This window comes from Miscanthus floridulus, chromosome 3 (genome assembly GCF_019320115.1).
Source record: "Miscanthus floridulus cultivar M001 chromosome 3, ASM1932011v1, whole genome shotgun sequence".
NCBI classification, from domain to species: Eukaryota; Viridiplantae; Streptophyta; class Magnoliopsida; order Poales; family Poaceae; genus Miscanthus; species Miscanthus floridulus.
Genome location: NC_089582.1, coordinates 125216943 through 125226131, shown reverse-complemented (window position 1 = coordinate 125226131; position 9189 = coordinate 125216943). Strand labels below are relative to the sequence as shown.

Genomic DNA, 9189 nt, shown 5'->3' with positions numbered 1-9189 from the left:
CTCATCACCGTTCATGCATATAAAGCTAGACCCGTGAGTCTATATATGTATATATATATATCTCATCCTATTTATTACGGACTTTTATTCTATTATAACAGTTGCTCGTCACGCCGAATCTTAAAGATCAAATCGTTCGATAGCATCGTTATCGGACAGTCCTGAATATCCCTGCGTATGGCGTAATTTAACTTGAGCATGTATTTGAGTCCACGAAACTAAGTGATACAGGATTCGCTTATCGCTTCACGTATATTTTAAATAAAAAATTCGAGAAACTCGTTTTAAAAATTTTACTTAGGCCTAAATCGCGGTGCTAAATAATATCGTAACACCGGGATGTTACACGCTCCGGCTTGAACTCGTGCGCGACTACTCGTTGGGGCCCAGATGGACTTGTCGTGGTGGATGGCCAGCACCGGGGTCCACACTCACAGGTCCTGGCCGTGGGCCGACGTCGTGTGGCCCTCGTCGGCGATCTCCCTGCTGCGCCCGATGGACTCCCTGCTCCCTTGCACCCGCTGGCGACGTGGGCAGGGCAGCTTGCTCTCCAGGCCGGAAGCGGTAGAAGTCGACGACGTCGCCGGCACGGTGGCCCTTGTCCTTGACGAAGCGGCTCCAGCCCTTGGTGAGCACGTAGCTCTGGCTGCTGGCCCAGTACAAGTACCAGAACTGCCACACCTTGCTCGCGCCGTCTTCTGGCTGGGTTGAGGAGCACGCCCTTGCTTCTCGGCTTGCTGCTTCGGGATCACCAGGTAGTTCAGCTTGCCCAAGTCGCTGGGGGTGACCATCTTGTCGAAGAGGTGACCCCACGCGCAGCCGTCATGGGGGAGGGCGACGCGTGGGAAGAATGGTTGTTGGCAGCGACGAGGTGGCGGATAAGGTGCGCTTGTTCTGCGCGAGCTCATCAAAGTAGCTTCCCGCCTGGCTGCGGCAGTTTCCTGCCCACGCCCTTGTACCTAGACGATGGCAGCTTCCCGCCCACGCCCACCGCGGCGGAGCCAAAGTATGCCTCGACGCTCTGCTCGCCATTACCCATGTGCTCACAAGATGAAGAGGGGTAACCATGTGAAAGAAAAAGAAACAGAAGGAGATTTTTGTAAAATACAAACATAAAAAAAGGGTATAGATCTATGGTAAACCACTTAAAAAGTTTAGGGACCTAAAAATACAGTTTGAGAGTTGATGGACCAGATGACACTTCCTCAAAAGTTAATGGACATCTAGTACATTTTACTCTAAAAAATAATTAATGTTTGTAATACTAGATAAATGTTATTAGATTAATTATACCATATATTTTCATAGTAAACTTAGTTAGAGATATAAATGTCTATACTATTTTTTTATAAATCTAACCCAAATTAAAAGCATTTAACTTCTCAAAATAACGAGAAGAATACTTATTTAGAGACGAAAGGAGTATCAACGAAGGTGGGCTGAGTGTTAAGAGAGACGGGCTTTTCCCGACGTCCCTCAACATTATTTTCTAGAGGTGACGTCCGTTTGTAACCGCCTCTGATTAAGTGATTATAGCACCGTCTCCTTAATTTCAGTACTCTTTCAAGCAATATGTAGTAGTAGTAGTAGCGTTGTTTTGTACATGCGCTGGGTCACTATTTGTGACTAGATAGGAGAGTAGTTACAAATCAGCAGCGCTTGTATGAACCGCTGGGAACGAATGAGTTGACAGGCAATCTTATTAAATATTGGATAGGCATGGATACATTATTTTTATAGATAATGGATAGTTAATATCGGGCTTCATCTATGTAGAATCATGCCACACCCAAACACACCAACTAAGTTCTTACAAGCAAACACGAAGCTTAAAACGACACACGAAAGTTTATACTAATGAAGACCAATCAGACTAGTAGATAACCGTCCATTTAACGTGAAGAACTGCAAGGCGGACTCTTCGAGGAGGCCACAGGCATGGAGGAATACATCCCTCCGTTCCCCTGGACATTACCTGCAAGAAACATTTTGGTCTACATTTATCAAAAATAACTTCATTTCTTGTAAGTCATATTGCCCAACTAATGATGCTACTGCAGTTAGTAGTAACAAGTTTGGTTTGGTACCTCCCAAATTACACCAGCGATGAAAAATATCGTACATGCTTATTGGTCTCGGTATTCCAAACACTAAGTGCACAGCTCGCCACAAGAATTAGCGTATGCACAGTCGAAAAAAGATTTTGAATGGACTCTGGTTTATGATAGAAGCAGCAATTCTTATCCCATTCCAATTTCTCCTGATAAGATTGTCTTTAGTTAAGATAACACCTTTTTTTTTCAAATACCACATAAAGATTTTAATCTTTGTTGGTAATTTAGCACGCCAAATTTCTTGAGACACTCTGACCCCATTACTAACTAAGGCAGTGTGTATTGATCTAACTGAGAAAAGACAATCCTGTTATTAGCAGCCAGTGTTCCAGTACTAACTTCAAACCTATTATTAGCTGGAGTCTGGGCATTTAGAAAAATTTTGAGAGTTGACTGTAAAAATGAAATGCAAGAATCACATGTAATAAAATAATGCCAACCATGCGTGTATGTAATGTATACGCACCATCACCTTGTTTCAGTTCTTGTAGGTTCTCAGGCTCTGAATGAATTCGTCTATGTACCTGTTGTGGCACTTGTCGTCTGCCACAATCTCCTGCAACTTCTTAGCATTGGCCACAAAGATCCTCCTAGTTTCTTCTTCGCACATGACAGCCCGTATCGCGGTTGCGATGTTGTCACCAAGAAACGCTTCGTCATTTTTCTCCTTCCGCACCTTGACTCCGACCTTCCGCAGGTCCGTCATCACCCGCGCGGTGGACAAGTGGTCCACGAGAACTGGCATCATGATCAGAGGATGGCCATACTGAAGCGCCTCGATGGTGGAGCCCCAGCTGCAGTGCATCACGAACGCGGCGACGGCGCCATGCCCCAGGATGCTGGTCTGAGGAACCCAGCCCGTGACAACGGAGCCGCGCCCACGCGTGCGCTCCTCGAAACCCGGAGGCAGGACGTCCTCGTCGGGGTGGACGCCTTTAGGCTTCTTGAGAGCCCAGAGGAAGCGCGTTCCATCGAGCTCCAGCCCGCGAGCAATCTCGTGCAGCTGCTTGAGCGTCATCGGGTACTCGCTCCCAAAGGAGACGTAAACCACAGACTTGGACGGCTGCTCATCGAGCCACGACAGGGCTGCACTGTCGTCGCGCTGTGTGTTGTTGCCTCCGGCTCCGGCGGGCGGCGGGGGAAGTAGGCCCACGGGGAGGACCGGCTTTCCCAAGATTTTTGTCATGAGAGGCAAGGACTCTGGCTCCAACTCAAAGCTGCTACGAGCAACGATAAGTTTGCATTTCTCGAAGGCCTCAACAAATCGCCGGAACATTGGTGGAACCGTCCTGAGGTCTGGAATGCCGAAATCCTCTGTCGTCGCCGCAGAGTAGGGCATGTTCGGTATGCAGGGAACCTGCAGGACATCGACAATGCAAGCAAAAGAAGGGCTTATTACTGCAGGGTACCAAAATGCACGCATCTGGTTTTCATTGTTCATTACGGTGTACGGAGTACTATATATATCCGTCTCTAGAACCTTGTGCTCGCTGGCGACGTCCGCCATGGACGCGTGGAAGTTATCGATGAGCAGCTAGTCCACCTTCCCGTCGGCGCAGGCGGCATCGAGGAAGGCGGAGAAGGCCGGGGCGAGGCGGTCCAAGGCCTCCATGTGGAGCTCGGCCTTGCCGGGCGGGAGATCGCAAGTGGCCTCGACGCCCTCGGGGAGGCCATCAATGCGCGGGAACGGGAGGGCCACCAAGTCGATGAGCGAGGCCAGCGCAGGCGCGACCGGGCGGAGCCTGCTGAGGATGCCCGGGGTGGACACGAAGGACACGCGGTGGCCGCGCTCTGCAAGGCGCTCGGCGATCTCGAGGCAGGGGACCAAGTGACCGAACGCCAGCCACGGGAAGATGACGATGTGCAGTGGGGAGGAGTCGGCGGCGGCCATCGACACTGCTGATCGACTGCGGACGGCGGGAAGTACACAGAGACTGGCCGCTATAGGAGAGCTGGGTCTTGAGGGTCCTGAGTATTATAATTTATAATTAGAGGGGAGCGACGCTAACCACGCATTGCAGCTACTCCATACCAGTTACGAGGGGGACGCTGAGCATCCTGGTCCCGTCCTGGCCGTCAGTTAAGGGTCTTAAAGTCGACCTTGACATTGTGGAAGTGGCCTTGCGGTCGACCACAAACAAATAACTCTGTCTCTTACCTTCTTCCATATCCACACCAGCCACATGATGAGATTGCACTGGTTTTTTTATTTGTTGAGTGAGCCCCAAATTTATGGTCTATTCCGACTTTAAATATTGTAGCTATAGCAACAACCGTGATGGACCCATCTTAAGATCATTTTAGACAAAATAACATTGCTCTTGCCCAGGCACGGAGCCAGCAGTGGGGCTAGGGGGGCTCCAGCCCCCTCCCCTACCGCTCGCGAGCAAGCGAAGTCCTGTAGAGCTGTCATCTGAAATTTCAGCTGTAGATGTACAGGTAGGAGGAGCTGAGATTTGTTGAACCCTTTTTCTTGCTAATTGTTGTTGTTTAGTCCCTCCTAAATTTTTTCTTACCTTCGTCCCTGCTCTTGCCTTTCATTGCAAGCTGCTGCACAGCACAACCGCAAATGCAGTGCACAGCACCCTAGCCGTATGCGCACCCGTATGCGCACGCCATCGAGTACCGCATGCCGCCAAACGCCTGCCTACCCGGTCAAAACGCACGCTAAGGCCATCTCCAACAGCAACACCAAAAATACAAGATCTATTTATACTTTTGGTAGCGCTACAGTCAAAATATTCAATACATATTCGACATCTTCTCCAACAACAAGACCCAAAAAAGAATCCTTTCTGTAAATGGATTTTCAAAAGAGATGATGTCTATATTTGGGTTGTGTCTCTCAGCCAACCCAAAATAGATCTCCCGTACAGGTATTCTGTTGGAGACTGATTTTAGATCTCTTCTTACCAATTTTAAATTTAGATGCTGATATAAGTTCCTCGTTGATCATGCATCCTGGTCCCATCCAGGCTGTCCGGGCATCCTAGGCCCTCTCCTTAATTAAGGGTCCTTAAAGTTGACCGTGACACTGTGGAAGTGGCCGTAAGCCAAACCACAACTAATAAAATGGACCTAAGCCTTGCGGTCGACCACAGACAAATAAAAAATTCAGAGAAACTCTCTCTCCTGCCTTCTTCAATATTGGATGTGCTCGCTGGAGCTGACGCTGCAAAAAAGGACTAAAATCTACTGTAGCTAATATATGAAGCAGCTCCGCAGCCGGAAAAGCAGAAGCGAGCATGCTGGTTGTTATCCACACCAGCCACATTATGAGATTGCACTGTTTTTTTTATTTGTTGAGTGAGTCCCTTATTTATGGTCTATTATGACTTTAAATATTGTAGCTGTGTACTCCTCCGTCCAGAAAAAAACGTAATTCTAGCTCTGAACTTGGACATAACGTGTGTCTAGGTTCAGAGCTAGAATTATGTTTTTTTCTAGACGGATGGAGTAACTTTTGAGGTCCAAAGTTGCCGGGGATGTACAAGAAATTCTTGATGCCATGCGCCCCTGCGTGACAACGGAAATGAATGTGGATCTCTTAGCTGAATTTACAACTGAGGAGGTGAAGGAGGCGTTGGAGTCCATCGGTGATTTGAAGGTGCCAGGGCCCGATGGTATGCCGACGTTTTTTTACAAGCACTTTCGGGGAGTAGGGGGGGGGGGGGGGGGGGGGGGGGGGGGGGGGGGGGGTGAAAATTACTAGTGAAGTTTTGGGGGTGCTGAATGGAGGTGATATACCAGAGGGGTGGAATGAGACGATTATTGCTCCAATTCCAAAGGTGAAACGCCCAAAAAGGGTGATAGAGCTAAGACCTATTAGTTGTTAGAAACTTAGGGGTAGCAATTTAATCCAAAAAATGATAAACAATATGTTTGTGATGTCATATATGTGCATGTGTGATCTAAGCATAAATAGAATGTAGATGATACTAACCAGCAAAATATTGATCCAAAATCTTACTGGATAACGAACAACGGAAACATACCCAATGGTAGAGCCGGATGCACTAGTTGACATAGTGTATGTCGGTGTAGTCGTTCCACTCGATGCAGTGTAGAAGGGAAGCAGTGCCGATCACTAGAGTCTTCGCCATGCGCCGGAAAGAAGACCAACAAGACCCCTGGGAAGAAGGCGTAGCGAGTAGTCTTGCCGTCAGCGACACTCCCAAAAACATGATTACCGTCCTTGACCCGAGCAGGTAAACCGAAGGACAGCAGCGTTTCGGAGGCCTACTCTTCCAGAACCAATGCGCGCAAGGTCCGGGACGGGGAGAACTATGATCAGCGGAAGCTATGGTTTTTGCAAGTGTCGAAGCTTTATGAATGGACGATGAGATGAGACTTTTATCTCACAGCCAGGCAAGACGAGCAGATGAAGGAGATCAGGAGACGAGAGAGACGTCACAGAATTAACTTTCACGAGAGAAACTCCTGTTTAGTAACTCACATCATTAGCATTGGAAACTCCCAGTAACTTCTGAAACTCCCATATTAACCAGCGTTCATAAGAAAACTTTGAAACTCCCATATTAACCGGTCAAAACTCTCATTAACTAACGTTAACAAGAGAAACTTCTGTACTTACTAGTCTTAAGTGGCAAAACATCACAGGCACGGCACACCATGCTTAGCATCCAGTCACAATTCTGTATGGTATTAAACCATCACATGCACATTATTTATAGGGCCCTTAGATTTTATTTGATATATTAAATATTATGTGGGCCAACGCCCACAATATATCTAACAATCTCCACCAAAATTTAGGGCACGCAATAAATAATCTCAAATCCACAGTTCTTTGGTATACCAGAGTTTCGGTGGAGACTGTTAAGTTGAACATCCACCTAGAATGAGGGGTACACACATTCACAACTGAACAATGGACTATGTCTTAAATTGATAGTTTTTTTACGAAATGAGTTTCACCAAAGTTCTTTTGTGATCTAGGCGGCTACAAGCATCCCCTCTGGTTGAAGCATATAAGTCACACTTCGATGCCTTTCATGAGTATCTAGAGATTACCCACATCTCATAGACTGTGACTAGCAGTCGAACTCATATAGGTGTGTTCCTTCTAGGATATACTGTAGGACAACACCCCTGCTTAAATAAGCCACTCGGATCACATTAAGGAATTAACCAACCTGCCATACATCATAGGAGAAACAGTGCATCTGAAACGATTTGGACCTTAATATAAGGGGTTTCTCCATCAGTCAACCACTAGCTTGTTTTGCCATCCTACTTCATGGGATCTCCAATCACATAGGATAGGTTACCACTATGGAATGACTTCAAGTGGGTCTCAAGCCCAACTCCCTCGATGCACCTCCTATCACATTGCGTGATAAACCCTTGGTAAACTGATCTGCTAGATTCTTAGATGTATGGACATAGTCCAACGCTATTACTTCAGAGTGTCTCAGTTTTCTGATAGATTTTAACCGCCTCTTCACATGTCTCGTAGACTTAATGTTATCTCTAGAACAGTTCACTTTAATTGTCACAATCTAATTATCACAGTTCATGAAAATAGCCGATATTGGGTTTTCAACCACCGGTAAATTCATAAGGAGTTCACGAAGCCACTCAGCCTTAACTAAGGCAGCATCTAATCATGTAAGTTATGTTTCCATTATTGACCTCATTAAGACGGTCTGCTTGCAAGACTTCCGTGAAATAGCGCCACCTCTATGTGAGAACACATATCCACTTGTGGCATAAATCTTATCAACATCAGATATCCAATTTGCATCACAATAACCCTCTAGTACCCTCGAATACCCGGTATAGTGAATGTCATAGCTCATAGTTTCTTTTAGATAGCACAATACCCTCTCAAGAGCATGCCAATGATCACCTCCTGGATTTGAAACAAACCGATTGAGTTTGCTCACAGAAAATGAGATGTCAGGCCTCGTTGCACTAGCTAAATACATAAGCGAGCCAATAATTTGAGAATATCTCAATTGATCCCGTGCTATTCTATGATTTTCCTTAATAGCACACTTGGGTCATAAGGAGTTGGAGCAGGTGTGCAGTCACTATATCCAAAGCGATTCAACACCTTTTCCATATAGTGGGATTGCACAAGAGTTACCTCACCATTTCCTTCTCTGAGTAGTTTTATGTTAAGAATAACATCAGCTTGTCCCAGATCTTTCATTTCAAAGTTACTTGACAAGAAATCTTTCACTTCTTTGATCATATTAATATTATTTCCAAAAAATAGTATATCATCCATGTATATGCACAAGATCACACCTTCTCCTCCACCATACCGATAATAAACACATTTATCGACTTCGTTCACAACAAAGCCGGCTGATGTCAAAGTTCTGTCGAATTTCTCATGCCACTGCTTAGGTGCTTGTTTTAGACCATACAAAGATTTCAATAACTTACACACCTTTCCCTCTTGACCCTTTGTTACAAATCCATCCAGTTGATCCATATAGATCTCTTCCTCAAGCTCTCCATTCAAGAAAGTTGTCTTAACGTCTATCTGATGAACGAGAAGACCATGTGAGACAGTCAAGGAAAGTAGCACTCGTATAGTCGTTAGACAGGTGTCGACAAAATATCATCGGCAGTCCTCCGAAGGGTATCCCATAAAGGTAGATTGATCGGTAGAGGAGCGTGAGATCAAGAACAAGAAGGCAATAGAGACACACAAGTTAGACAGGTTCAGGCCGTCAGTATGACGTAATACCCTACTCCTGTGGTCTATTGGTTTGTATTAGCTATCGTATGATATGCCGTGATTTTAGAGGGGGTCCCTGCCCGCCTTATATAGTCCGGGAGGCAGGGTTACAAGTCGGTTAGATCTGAGAGATAACCGGAAAGCAATAACTGATTACAGGAATCTTGGGATCATACATATCCTAACAGATCTCGTAGTATCTTCAGGATATCTTCCTGATGTCTTGCGGAAGGCGCCGAGCAGAGTCGTGCCCCGTAAGGCTTCTTCTTGTGGGCTAGGCCACCCCTAGGGGCATAGCCCATGTGATCTATCATGGGTATCCGGGGTCGTACACCCCATAGCTAGTCCCCGAGCGCCTTG

At 46.3% G+C, this 9189-nt stretch overlaps 1 pseudogene; it reads right to left on the bottom strand.

Moving 5' to 3' along the window:
- Positions 1-1682: 1682 nt before the first annotated feature.
- LOC136542350 (putative UDP-rhamnose:rhamnosyltransferase 1) lies at positions 1683-4202 on the bottom strand (annotated as a pseudogene).
- Positions 4203-9189: the final 4987 nt, after the last annotated feature.